The sequence below is a fragment of the Zeus faber genome, assembly GCF_960531495.2.
Source record: "Zeus faber genome assembly, chromosome: 1".
NCBI lineage: Eukaryota > Metazoa > Chordata > Actinopteri > Zeiformes > Zeidae > Zeus > Zeus faber.
In genome coordinates this window covers 12,384,794-12,399,242 of record NC_137193.1, presented here as the reverse complement: position 1 = coordinate 12,399,242, position 14,449 = coordinate 12,384,794, and the positions used below count along the sequence as shown (strand labels likewise).

Genomic DNA, 14,449 nt, shown 5'->3' with positions numbered 1-14,449 from the left:
CTCTAAGTACAGGTTTTAACGCACCCAAACGACATTGAGAAACTTATTGATATCCGATCGCCAAGACCACATTGGGAGGTGGTCTGGGCCACATTTTTTTTTTAAGTGTAAACATAAATGTGTTCTGGGCCACATTGAAGGACCACCTACTCAACTCTACTCTACTGTTAAAGTCTGGTTGGGAAATTGAGTAAGTCTCCCCATTACAGAAGTGCAGGATTTATTATTTACAAGTAAAGTCTTTACACAAAAACATCCAGTTTTTACTAAATTAAGTCCATACTGTAGAAACGGGGAGACATGCATGACGCGGTACGGGACACTCAGGGTTTTTGTTTCGTTCATTCCATTCCGCAGTGATCGGTACAGTGTCTTCACCCAGTTGTGTTTAAAAAAAATAGTTTCATACAAGCAGGAAGCTAACGGAAATAAATACATCTGTCTACACCGCCAAAACTCCACTTCAATTCTCTAAGTTAGGTTCACATTTTTCATTTTCCATACAAGTAAGAAAGTCAGGAAACTAAGTGAATCTGCTCAGCCTGAACCCTGCGCTGCGTACAGTTCACATGGCACCAAAAATTCAGTCTGTATTGTTTTGATTTTTCCGGTGCACCAAGGTTTTTGCATTTGGTCTTTGCAAACAGAAATGATGTACAGTATGTGTTTATTTGCATATAGAGCGGGGAAGTGAGATGTGATCACAAGTGGTTACTCGAGACGCATGAGGAGATGCATTCTAATGCCAGGTGTGAACAGACGTACTTAGAGCTGTCCACTTGTGATCAGATCACCCAAAACACATGTCAATGCCAGATCTATTTTTAACTAGTCCCAGTTTTGAAAAAGGCCACTCCCCGCTGGCATGCGTTACAGCCTGGCCACAGGACATGGCCCACATATACCCAATCATCTGCTTAATTTTTTTATGTTTCATTATGGGCCAAGAGGGGTCAATGTTTTGTTTTTTCTTCTCTGAAGTAAATTTAAATCATTATAAATAGTCTAGCCAATCCGGGGACCTTGCACACGTGGGGCCCCTAGGCTGCAGCCTAGGCTAGCCTGTGCATTAATCCGCGCCTATACGTAGCTGTCTCACCTTGAGCTTTCGCACATCTCTGCCATTAGCTTTGACATGAAGCAAGATCCCTGGTCTGTCAAGATCTCTTCTGCTATGCTGACCCAGTTAAAAAAGGGCAGGAGCTCCCTGGCCACGGTCCGTGCATTAGGGGATGGCCCCTAATCCAGCAGGACCATGTGTCACAGTCATTGTGGGAGGGGCCCCACAATGTCCATGGCAAGCTAAATGGCGTCTTGATGATGAGTGAAGAAGGTATGAGTGGATAACGGTAGTGGGCCTTGGGCGCGGTCCTCTGGCACTCTGCACAGCGTCGGCAGTAATCTTGCATTTCCCTCTTGACCCCTGGCCAGTAGAACCGAGCCACCATCCGCTAAGTATTTTCAGTCCCAATGTGGGACCCCAGGAGGTGAGTGAGTGACCTTGTAGAAGCCGTTGGTTAACACAGTCTTCCTCCCTTGGCTTAAGTACTTGGTTCACCAATCCATTCCCAATGGCAAAGTGGGGATAGGTTACTTCACTCACCTCCTCTTTAATGGTCCCCTCAATTACCAGCACATCCCTCTGGGCTTATATCAAGTTTGGATCCTCACCATTTCCTCACCCTGTGACTCTGGGTCTGATGGATATACACTACTCACAAAAAGTTAGGGATATTTGGCTTTCGGGTGAAATTTATGGAAAATGTAAAAGGTTCACGCTACAGTGATATTATATCATGAGGGGGCATTTAAGGGGCATTTAAGTAGAAGCATGCAATGGTGATTTCCTCATATCAAACAATTTATTGAAACAAAAGCCAACAACAGTGGTGGGTTTACCACAACAAAAAATGTCAATGTGTCAATAACTTGTCCTGTGCCCTTGAGCATCAATTACAGCTTGACAACGACGTCTCATGCTGTTCACAAGTCGACTTACGTATTGTCTGCTGAGGCATGGCCCCCCACTCTTCTTGAAGGGCGACCCTAAGGTCAATGAGGTTCTGGGGTACAGAGTTACGAGCCTCTACACGGCGACTCAGCTGATCCCAGAGGTTTTCTATAGGATTCAGGTCTGGAGAAAGTGCAGGCCACTCCATTTGAGGTGCCCCAGTCTCCAGCAGCCGTTCCCTAATGATGCGACCTCGATGAGCTGGAGCATTGTCGTCCATGAAGATGAAATTAGGCCTGTGTTGTTCATGCAGGGGCACAATGACTGGATTAATGATGTTATTCAGGTAGTATGGGCTTGTCACTGTACCATTCACAAAGTGTAGGGCAGTTCTGTATTGACTAGACACACCTGCCCACACTGTAACACCACCACCACCAAAGGCTCATCTGGTGACAACAGTGGCTGATGCATAGGGCTCTCCTTGACGTCTCCAACATCGTTGGCAGCCATCATTTCTGCTCAATGTGAATCGACTTTCATCAGAGAACAGCACTGAGGCCACTGGTCCCTCGTCCAGCGTAAATGCTCCATGCTCTCTGTAAATGCTCGCATGCAAGACGATGATACTTGTGCTTGGTGGTGTGATAAGTTTCCCTTTTAGGTCGTCTAGCACGCAGACCACACTGATGTAAACGGTTTCAAATGGTCTGACGTGACACTTGGGTGCCTCTCACCTCCCTTAAATGGAGGTGGCCTGGAGTTGAGTGGCATTCATCATCCGGTTCTGCAGGGCACTGTTCACAATGAAGCGCTCATCAGTGTGGGATGTGACCAAAGGACGTCCACTTCTATGCCTTTCTGTGACTCTTCCAGTCTCTGTATCTCTGTTGCAACCTGCTGATGTCACTCTGTGACACTCTAAGCTCAGTGCCCACTTCCCTCTGAGAACATCCTGTTTGAAGCCTCACAATGGCGAGGTACTGTTGATCAGTTGTTAGGTGTCATCTTGGTCTCATGATATCAAAATGTGAACAGCATGATGAAGAGGACTGTTTAAATACCAATTCTAATTGAACCAGGAAATGTATTGGTCGATTCATGGATCAAACACCTGTTGTGAATTTTGCCGTTCAGCTCCTTGTGAGAGAACAGCAAGTTGTGCAAAAAGTACTTAAACATTGAACATTTGGACATGTGCATTCAAAAGTTTAAAGAAGGTCAAATTAAGTTCACCTGTAAAGGTTATACTGCATTTTAGGTTCATCCTGAAATTTCACCCGAAAGCCCAATATCCCTAACTTTTTGTGAATAGTGTATGTGTTGCACAAAGCTGGGCATGGAGTGGCTCCCGACAGGTCCTCCACCTTCCTCTGGCACTTCTTTTGGTTCCCTTTTGGTCTCTCCTCCAATATGGGCTCCTCCTGCTAGCATGCTGTAGTGTCCTTGAGCAAGACACTTAACCCCTAATTGCTCCTGATGGCTGCGTCCGTCGGTGTTTGAATAATTGTAAGTTGCTTTGGATAAAAACGTCTGCTAAATGCAATGCAATGCAAAGCAATTCAATGTAATTTAATATAATGTAATATTGTTGCAAAAAAGGGGCAGTCTTTCCCAACCAAAAGCGGTACAGGTAGGTTCTCAACTACAGTACCCTAGCCCTCAGGGTAGCTTGACCACGGGGTGTTTGAATCAGAATAAAAATGGCGGGGTAGGGCTTCATCTCCCCATGGACACAGGAGACCTGTACTTCACCTTCAGCTGGCTCTCCAGCGTACACAGGCCTAACCGGGTTCACGGCACTGCCAGAGTCAAGTAGTGCCTCCGTACAGGAAAACAAACTCATCCTATATACAGATGACTCCTTCCAAGATATCTTACGGCCAGTCTCTGACTGCCGTTGTGCACTCAAACTAGACGCAGGTCCAACAGAGTCAATGAGAGAATCTCATCCTCGTTGCCAGTTGTTGGAGAATTCTCACTGCGTGGCCGTTGAGATTAACCTGTCCGCTACAGGAACACAAACTGAGAGTTTTAAAGATATTTATTCTGCAGAATAAAGAGAAAGATACAGATGCACTTCTAAACCGCGATGCTGTTCTGTCTGCCCCTGCTTCACCTGAAGAGGCCTTTATAGACATGAGAGGTTGTCCCATTCTGAGACTATCCATGAGGTTGGCTGTTGCCTTCAGTAACAGCTGAAAACATGTTTTAACAAAGAAAAACATTGAACACTATCGGTGCCGGGACAGCATACATTGAGTTTTTACACAAATGGTCCTTTTACAAGCTAGTAAAACAGAGATAACAACGTTAATAGTTGTGACAATTGTGTGCAGTAATGTAGGAACTCCTGATAAAGAGTCAGGTGTCACCAAACAAACGTATGCCTCAGCATTTAAACATCACTTGGTTGTAGAGTTATATCATCCAGGAACATTGAGCATCTGCATTTTTCTCTCACACTCCCTCCTGTTGTTCCCAGTGGAACAATACAAAATAAAATGCACTAATGCTCCAATTTCATAAAATTGAGGGAAAATAAATCAGACATATAAATAATTGAATGCAATTAAGAATTTTTAAGAATTAATAATCTTTATTTGTCACATGACCGCACTTCAACACATGCATATATATATATACACACACAAACTGGGAAACACACATCCAATTAAAAAAACTCATAACCAAAAAATCTTCTTCTTTCGGTTGCTCCCGTTAGGGGTCGCCACAGTGGATCATTTGCCTCCAATACCTTCTGTAAATATTCAATACCTTCATAAACAAAAATATAAAAGATAAAAATAAAAAACATCCCAGAGAGAATCCCAGAACATCTCTACATCAAATTGGCGAAAACTCTCTAACCACATTTAACTAGAGAAGAGTAAAAGACCATTAAGTGTTATCTACACTGTACACTTGTAGCTTGAATGTTATTCTCCCTTGTAAGTCGCTTTGGATAAAAGCGTCTGCTAAATGACTAAATGTAAATGTAAATGTACACTATATTATGACAACACACTGGAAAAAAACTGAAGTCGTACTGAGGGAAAAAAAATCCTTAGTGAAACCATTCTACATTGCTAACTAGAAAACAGAAAATCACAAATCACATTATGGAAATGGGGAGATTCCACAAAAACATAACCATTGCTTAATCTGCATAGAATTATCACTTAAAAAAACAACAATAAAATTAATTGTGTGAACATAATGACTCGCCAAGCTTCTTAGCCAAGCAAATGGGTCCCAAGTGTCAGCCTGGTCTTTCATTAGATCATCACGTAACTCTTTCATAGATTGTATGTATAAATACAAATTCCCTGATTCTATATTATTGGTAGGAATGTAAGTCCAACATGACTCACCTATCATAGCACAAACACCTCCCTGAGCAGCACTCATGTGTAGTGCCATACGATTCTGGAGAACCATTAAACAGATCGAAGGATCAAAGTTAATTCTTGTTTTACAGCTTCTTCTGCTCAGATGGTTGCATTAATAAACAGTAACAGTAGTCTATAATGTATGATATTTAGCCACTTAAAAGCTGTAGATACACCTACTGCTATTGGTGTCTGCTATTACAGACATAAAAAAATGTTTTACTCCGCCTATAATCTCATACTCAGTTTGAACTGATGTCACGGACACATACTGCATGTTCCTGATCGTTTAGCACACACAGCTTGATGGATCTTGCTCAGATTATACATGTAAATTGGCATATCTAACATAACTGGTGCGCAATTGGGCAGACTTGCATACGCCATGTGTCCACATAACCAATAGATGTGTGGAATTGTTGCTTGTCCGAGTTATCCGAGTTTGGTTACATATAGTCGTTATCCCTACTGGAACACCAGGGTAACAGTTACTTTTACTATCAGAACAAACGGTTTGAAAACATAAGTGATGAATATTTCCAGCGCATGAATGGACTATAGTTTTGTATGCTAGAGTAATAGTTACACTAGTAACCAATCTTCTCCATACATTAGTGCAGTTCAATCGTCCTTCAGAAGGATTATTGTGAAATACTTTTACCCGTTCACCGCTTTGCTTCATTTAAACAGAATGTGTCGTATCTCTATCAACATGATTATATATTAGTTTAGTCATATAAGTATAGGTTGGAAAACTTGTAGCCCATGCTAAGCATCTAGATTATTCCCATGATGTTGATATAGGTGAGAGGAGGAATGGTGCTTGCACTAAGTGATGCATTTTAGTACATACATAACATGAATGATCCACACCCTACTCTTCTTTAGTAGAGCTGCTTTGACCTGGGGTCACACAGACTTCAACAATTGGGTGAGAGACATACAATATGACAACATTACTTGGTCCACGTGACGTAATTCATCCATGGCTTTAATAGATGGAGACAGACCTAATCGCATTGGCCTCCCTGTCAGCACTTTCAGGGATAGTCCTGTCACACCATGTGATGGTCCTTGCATTCGCATCATTACTAATAGCAAGCATGAAATCCAATCAGGTTTAGTTTCAGCCATATTTTCTGCTAGTTTTTTATCCTTCCATTTGCTCTTTCCACAGCACCGCCGCTTTGTGGATGGTAAGAGCAATGAAACCTTATCTGGATCCCTGGATAAGTAGAGAATTCCTTCAACAATTGGCTGGCAAAGTGACTACCATTATCCCAACTTACCTTCACTGGAATCCCCCAGCGCAGAATGATTTCTGTCAGTAGTGCTTCTGCCACGGCACGGGTATCATTGGTTTTACATGGGAACACTTCAATCCATTTAGAAAACATGTCAATTATTACCAAACAACATTTTCTACCACCACAGGGAGTAAGCTCGATAAAGTCCATCATCAGACTTACTTTATTTTTTATTTTATTTATATTATTCTATTCACTAACTGCATTACGTTTTAGGAATCAGTTAGTTTCAGTTAGTAGCTAGGTAGGAATTAGGTTAGCTATTATGTTTGGTGTCCCTGCGTTGTTCTGTGCACAAATAACATTTTTTTTTACAAAAATTGTTTGCAAAAACTGTGAAGCCTGGGATATCATAATTTTTACATAATTCTCTAACCATCCCCCCTTTTGACACATGGTCCTTACCATGTGTCAAATGAGCAAAGTAATGAAAAAGCAGGTGGGGGAGATGACCATTGTTAGAACACGAGCAGTGTTAGATACAGAGGCAGCTTTGGCGGGTGCTTCGGCACAAGTGTTACATTGAGAGATGGGGTCAGAGGCATTAGTATGAGCAGCACATTTACAAATAGCAATTCGAGCTGGGAGGGTGATGTTGTCCAAAAGGTTATTTACAAGGTCAGCATTAGCATGAATTTCCCAGCGGAGTTAAGAACCCTCTGTGGCGCCAAAGAGCACCAAAATCATGTACAATACCAAATGCATAACTGTCAGTATAAATATTTACATTTTTCCCTTCGGTAAGAATACAAGCACAGATTAATGCAAACAGTTCTGCAGCCTGGGTGGAAAGATGCCCAGAGAGTCTGGCAGATTCCAGGGTCCCAAAAGAAGTCCCAACCAAGTATGCCACAAGCGGGTCACCAGCTGGTGACCTCTGTGCAGACCCACACACAAAAAGTTTCATATCATAATTTACAAGAGCTTCAGCAGCAAGATCTGGGCGGGACAATCGCTGCCAAGCAATCATGTGGATCCCCATCATCAGCAGTGGGGAGAAGAGTGGCTGGATTAAGAACTCTGCATCCCTTCAAGGTGACATGGAGAAGCGAAAGCAGCACATGTTGATGATGGAGAGCTGTTGCTGGAGAGAAATTAGCCGTTTTACTCTGTAGCAAGATAGGCTACAGCATGTGGTACTAAAACAGTAAGAGGACGGTAGGCCACAAGAGAGGCAGATGCTGCTACTGACCAGAAACGGAGTCAACCTTGGAACGAGGCCTCTCAGATATGTCAGCGTACAATCACCTGTGCCCAAAACCTGGAAACCTGGAAAACCCAAATCTGCAGCTTCCACCTCAAAAACAGAGACCAAACGGGAGCTTGACGAAACCTGGAACGGTATAAAGCTCGAAAACCACCAGCACCCAGTCTATCTGGGAGTAACTTTAGATCGTACCCTCAGTTACAAGGCACACACCCAAAAAGATGAGAGCCAAGGTCTCCACCGGGAGCAGCCTTCTACGACAACGAACAAATTCCAAGTGGAGGGTTCGCGCAAGTCAAGTCACACTTTATTTATTAGCGCATTTCATACCAGGGCAACACAAAGGACTACCAGCGCTTTACAAAGAAATACAATAAAATAAAATAGATAAAATGTCTGTGCGATTATAGGAACATCAGTGCGGAATAAACATATCTCACAGCATACAGAGCACATACACATATTTTACCCAATGAATATTTACCGTCTGCTTTGGGTTGGAACTTAAATATCCCCAAAAACATGCCAAACTATGGATGTATGCGTCCCAACGACACTTAATCTTTCTGTTTCTCCTCAGAGTTCTAGACACTGCGGCTCTGTGTCTGCTCCATGTGTACTGTGTTTACAAGCGCAACCTGTCCATGAGGGAGGGGGCGGGGCTTAGTTCTATATCGACAAACGTGATTGGTCAGGGGTGAAGCGCTCAGATCAGCTTTAGATCAAATTGATTGGCTTCCCGTTGCAACTTGCCGAGCTTGGAAATAAACAGATCTGCAGACTTTTTTCAATCAAAATGATCCACCCAGCACTAATTGAAATTGTGCTCGGAGGGAATTATTTTCACCGGACATTATGACCGGAGAGATTTAAATATGTCGGACTTTATCAGATTTTGCCGGTCAAAAACCGGCAATTACCAGATAACGAAAATGCTGCGTGGCGGACCATTGACACACATCTGCCCAAATGCCCGGCCAATAGAAGCCGGCCATTATCCACTGTCGTGTTTTATTGTGACTGAGGTGACTGGCCATCGTGTTATGGTGAGCTGCCTGGAAGAGCATTTGCTGGTGGATCTTTGTTGCCAACAACTGGGTAATTTCCTCTCCTGTCTGAGTATGTGTGTGCCCTATGTGTGTGCAGCTCCCTGTTCAGAGCGATGTAATCAGGAGGGTGTTCGGAGATGTGTTCAAAGCAGGTGCTGGTGGTATGTGTGTGATGAGTCCGTGTGTGTGTGTGTGTGTGTGTGTGAGAGAGAGGGAGAAAATAGAAATGTGCTTGTTTACTATGATTCAATAAACTCATGCACATTGCTCACGAGCTCTAATCAGGAGATTTGATTTGCCCAGAATAAAATCCACCCAGAGCTCCAGGATGCCGGTTTGCATTAGGCCACACAGCATCGGACGCAAGGCAGCATCAGCGCCAGCTGATGGGACATCAGGTGGTGCGACAAAAGCGTTATTACGCAACGATAACGGTCTCCGCGCACAGATTTAAAAAGTTGTGTGTGTGTGTGTCCACCAGTGAGTGCAGGGAACTTTAGTTTAGTTTAGAACAATTAGTTTTGGTGTATAGGGTCAGAATTATATCGTAGCACCTTCAAGCGGTGAAAAGGCCCCGAAGCCACCCCTGAGACTCGCAGCCATATAGACACTCACGACCGCAGGAAAGCCCCCAGCACCCTGCCCTGCAGCCACAAAAGACCCCCAGCCCCCAGGGAAACCAGGAGCCCAAGGAGCAACACCCATGGTGCTGAGGAGCATAAACCAGTCCCAGAGAGCACGAGGAGACCCTGCACCCCTGGAGCGCACACATCCAACCCACCTCCACGTGCAAGCATAAGACACACCCGCAGGTGCATAACCCAGGCCGCAGACGCCAGGCACGGACCACAGGCCCGGAGCCAGGTCCCGCTCCGACAAATCGGTACCCCGCCCGAACCGCACACCCCGCAGGTGAGCCGGCCCCCATGCCCCATGCCCCAGCGCAAAGGGGAGGCCCACCATACCACAATCGGCTCGATGCCCGGCCACCCGCCACAGGCCACTCGGCGCAGGACACCCGGATGGCAGACCCCTTCCCCGCCAATGGCTGCAGACAGCAAGATATGTGGGCCGTCAACCACCCTGGCACCCAGGGCACCTGCCGCATGGAAGCCCTGCAGCAGGAGCAAAGGCCGACAGCCCCATTCCACACCCCAACCCACATCCACGATGGCGAGCGGCCCCCAAGGGCACTGCAAAGCTGCCGGCGGTGCTCCTCGTAGCCCCACCATGTCGCAGCAGTCCAGAAACCACTTGAGACCAGGTGCGAGCCACCAGGACCCAAACCCAGCTGGCAGGGGCCCTACCCGGTAGCCAGCCACACCCCCACACCACCACCCCGCCATCCCGGAAACCCTCCGCTCAATGTATGCAGTAGGTAATTGCAGTTAAAATTGCGGGGCGTGGGGGTGGGAATCCTCCAAGCATGTCGATCCCGAATCACTTGCACCCCTCCTGCCCCGCAGACCCTGGTCCGGTGGAATGTTGCTTGTAGTAAGATTTGTGTTGGAGTTTATGTGTTCTAAACTAATATGAGTGGTTAAAATTGCAGGAGTGTCGCAAAGCATGCCAGGGCAAGAGCTGACGGGCAAGATCGCAGCCGCTCTTCACATCCCTACGCACATAGCTCACCCTCCACCCGTCCTGCAAACCCTAGGCCTATTGTGTGGTGTATGTGCTGACTTTGAGTTCTGGCACTGGGAGAGATACAACCAGATCACCGCAGGGTGCAAGGATGGCTGATTTTGCATAGTTGGCCACCTCGGCAGCGGAGAGGTCCTGGCAGGCACGCTGTGCTTCTCCTGACAAGCACTGAGAAAGGATAACAGCCCAGTCGAACGCAGGCCATTTTTCTCTGGCGGCTGTTGGCTCAAAAAGGTCACGGTGCCTCTTGTTCTCCTCGCACTCCACAGCACAAATACACGCACGCACGCACGCACGCACGCACGCACGCACGCACGCACACACACACACACACACACACACACACTCTCCTATTCACACGCATAATCCCACGCTGGCATTAGAATGACATTCAACACAGTTTTATTTACACTCCCCACCTCAGCCGTTTCATAAAGACTCTTCATCAATCACTCTTACATAACTCGCTGCAGGCATTCCTCACTGTGGCGCTACACAGTCACCACGCGCAGCCGCCACTCAATCGCTGTCCCCACTTACGGTCATTTTTAGGGAGTGACCGGGTTTTATTTTAGATAATGAGTGAACTTTGGATGACATTTTCATCCTGCGGTCTGGGGTCCTTCAAGAGGCCCCGGGGAGGGGGGTTGGGGGGGGGCAAAATTTGATTTAATAGTTAAAAATTCACTGTTGCTTCTGTTGACAAGGTGTTGGAGTTTGCAGAATAATGACCTAGTTTTACTCTGATGGATGGATGAATAAATAGATGAATAGATACAATAGCTACAGTACAGTACAGTAATACTGTAGATAGATAGACAGACAGACAGATAGATAGATAGATAGATAGATGGACAGACATACAATAGAGGGAGCAAAAAGGATATAATAGGATAAATAGATAGATACAACAGATAGATGGATAGACAGACAGACAGACATAGATAGACAGACAGACATAGATAGACAGATAGATAGATAGATAGATAGATAGATAAATACAATAATAGATAGACGGACGGACGGAGGGATGGATGGATAGACACATTTAAGTGTTGAGAATCACTTACAAATTGGACCATAAAAAATGAAGAAACTAATTAATATCTACATTTGTAACCAATATCGACAGCGTTCCGTCAAAACTTTATCATCTTGTTCTCTCCTATCTGGCCCTGCTGTGCCCTGCTGTGCCCTGCTGTGCCCCCCAGTGTCCTGCGGCGCCTGCAGGGGGCGCTGCAGCAGCACCGCCAGCGAGTAAACAAAGCTGCAGATAAATGCGGGCGTCGGGGTGCACGTCCGCCGGGGCAGGTGTGGCGGGGCGGCGCGGGGCCTCCACCCGGGCGGGGACGGGCAGGGCAGACTCACAGTGGTTTCCCCGCACACGCGGAGCCCCGCCCACCCCGCACTGCTCCACCCTCCGCCCCCTCCGCGCAACCTGCCGGAGCTCCATCCGAGAGAGCCACGCCGTAGCTCTGCCGAATACGCTGCGCTCCCCATGAAAGGTAATTGAAAAAGGGGGAAAGGGGGAAAGGGAGGTCGGAATCCATTTTGTACTTCGTCTAATGTTGCTCTTCCTGGTGCCTAAGCTGATTAATAACACCTTGAGCGCCACTCTGCCTTTTCGGAAAGAAAGGTACAAAATGATAGTTGAATGTAAGGAAACGTGAAGGGACACTAGGAACGCTGGCCTGTTTATCCAATTTATGCTAAGAAGGGAAGTAGTTTCGAACACATCGCTTCGCGTCGCTGCTTCGTCCAATTTGACAGCTGCTTTTTAATGTTTGTTGGAATCGCGCTCGCCGACAGAAAGAGCTTGTTTCCAGTCGTCATTGACACGGTGATGGATTCTTGGCCGTTTTGTCTTTAATCACAATCATTTAGATGATCCCTGCCAGACCGTCTGTTGATAGGTAATATCTTTCTCTTTAAACACAAGTGTTCCATTACCCCCCGTTGTGCTTATGTCACTTGTTGGCATGTGTCGTCTGGCCGGTGGAGTCCGTTAGACGTGTCGTTGCGGTCCCGCGGTCGAATCGACCCTAAATTCCCCTCCCACGCTGATTTATTCCCGCTTCCCGGCTCTGTATCGATCGCGTCGAGGGGCCGGCGCTCGAACGTCGTCACGTTACTTCCAAAGCGGTTAATGGTGCGTTCATCCTGGGGGAGGTTAAAGTTACGGGAAGCCGAAAAGGGGGGTTGTCGTGGTTGTGGTTGTGGTTGTGGGCGGGGGGCGGCGACCAGGACCGGAGCCCCAAACGGTTCTAGTGTCGAATGGCACCGACGGAGTCGGTGTTGGTCGCGGCCACGTCGTGTTGTTTTGCGTCTGCTACACACAGTCGGTTTGGTCGCGGCCACGTCGTGTTGTTTTGCGTCTGCTACACACAGTCGGTTTGGTCGCGGGATCTCGCGTCCCGTGTTCGCCCAAAAAGGAAATTCTGCCGCGGCAACACGTTTTTACAATGAAATACACTACCACGCTGTTAACCACGTACAATGTTACAAACATATAGAACTGCGCTTCATTGTATTATTCTTATTATTCTTATTATTTTTATTTTTTTTATTATTATTATTATTATTATTATGGCCGACTCATAGTGTTGCACGACTCGCAAACGGTTCGTTCGCAGCGAACAAATCGTTGAAATGACTCAGGACTCTGGAGTCACGCGGGCTAAAGTGGGAATCTTCAACTTTCAAGCCGAAAAGTAATCACCGAGGGCTCAGTGAAAGCCCAAGGCGTTTTGGCGTAGTTCGTGCGTTCCACCCAAATAAATCATTTTCAGAGAGTGAAACGCTTCCCCCCCGAAGATTCCATTCCAAGAGTCGGAAAAATGGAACGGCTCTTTTTTTTCTCTCTCTCTCTCTCTCTCTCCACTGAGTGACTCGCCGAGAACCGAATCTCCAAAAAAAACAAATAAAATAAAATAAAGCCGAACCCTTCATTGATTCGACTTGTTCCGAACAACACAGAGCTGCTGCTGCTGCCGCCGCTGCTGCTCCTGCTGCTGACTGGAACTGATGAATTCGATGAATTAGCGCAGCCTTGCCATTTTGATCTTGCAACACAAGCGCTTGTGTTCACTATAGGCGCCGCCCCAGTCTACTCACATTACCTCAGTGTCAATAAACGGGAAGGAAAGACGGGATGAAGTGAGCGTCGCAGCCATGTCAGTATATCTCACGACGATATCCAGCGCGTCGCGTACGGAGAGCGGGACTCGGCAGGAAAGATAAAGAAAAAAAAAATTATTCGTAAGAGTCAAACAGTGACATATTTTCAGCTCTCGTGTGTGTGTGTGTGGGTGTGCGTGTGTGTGTGTGTGTGTGTGTGTGTGTGTGTGTGTGTGTGATTTTCGTCAAACGGTAACACCCGCGCGGATGGATGGATGGGGCTTAGAGAACAGTCCAAACACCTTTTGTAGCGGACACAAAGAGAGAGAGAGAGAGGTGAAAAATGGACGTGCAGGGGATCTCTTTGTACGTGTTCCTGGAGTTTATTTGACGAGGGCGATTCAAAAGTGCTTTTCACCAGGGATGCAGGGCGCCGAATAACCACAAAGACGAATGAAAGCACAGGATTAAAAGGCAGGTGGAGACGTTGAAGTGCGATTAAAAAACGGGCCGTCTCAGAGGAGCAGAGTTATGGAGTGATGGGTGGAGGAGTTCCGGATCATTATCATTATTTATGACTCTTTCTGTCACGACCCATGTTGACTCCATGAAACAGATCTCATCACGTCGGTGTGATTTGTGATAATCGTGCAGAACAGTGTTTCCCAACTCATTTCCTGCCTCGTCACACTTTGTATAATGAAGTACTCCCACGGCACGGCACCACAACCCCGGTCACCGCCAAAAACGTGACTTTTTGCCGGAGTGAAAGGATCCTCGTG

The 14,449-nt window shown here is 46.3% G+C and overlaps 1 protein-coding gene across 3 annotated transcripts in view; it reads left to right on the top strand.

Annotated features, from left to right (window-relative positions):
- Positions 1–14,449, top strand: part of LOC307234747 (myocardial zonula adherens protein-like) — a 33,234-nt gene that overhangs the window by 7,206 nt on the left and 11,579 nt on the right. The window contains exon 1 of one of the 3 annotated variants that reach the window (XM_080006611.1): positions 11,857–12,055. The exons of the other annotated variants lie outside the window; for them this stretch is intronic. The gene's annotated coding sequence lies outside the window, so the exon portion shown is untranslated. Of the gene's footprint in view, positions 1–11,856; positions 12,056–14,449 lie in introns of those variants that run through there. 3 annotated transcript variants of the gene reach the window in all.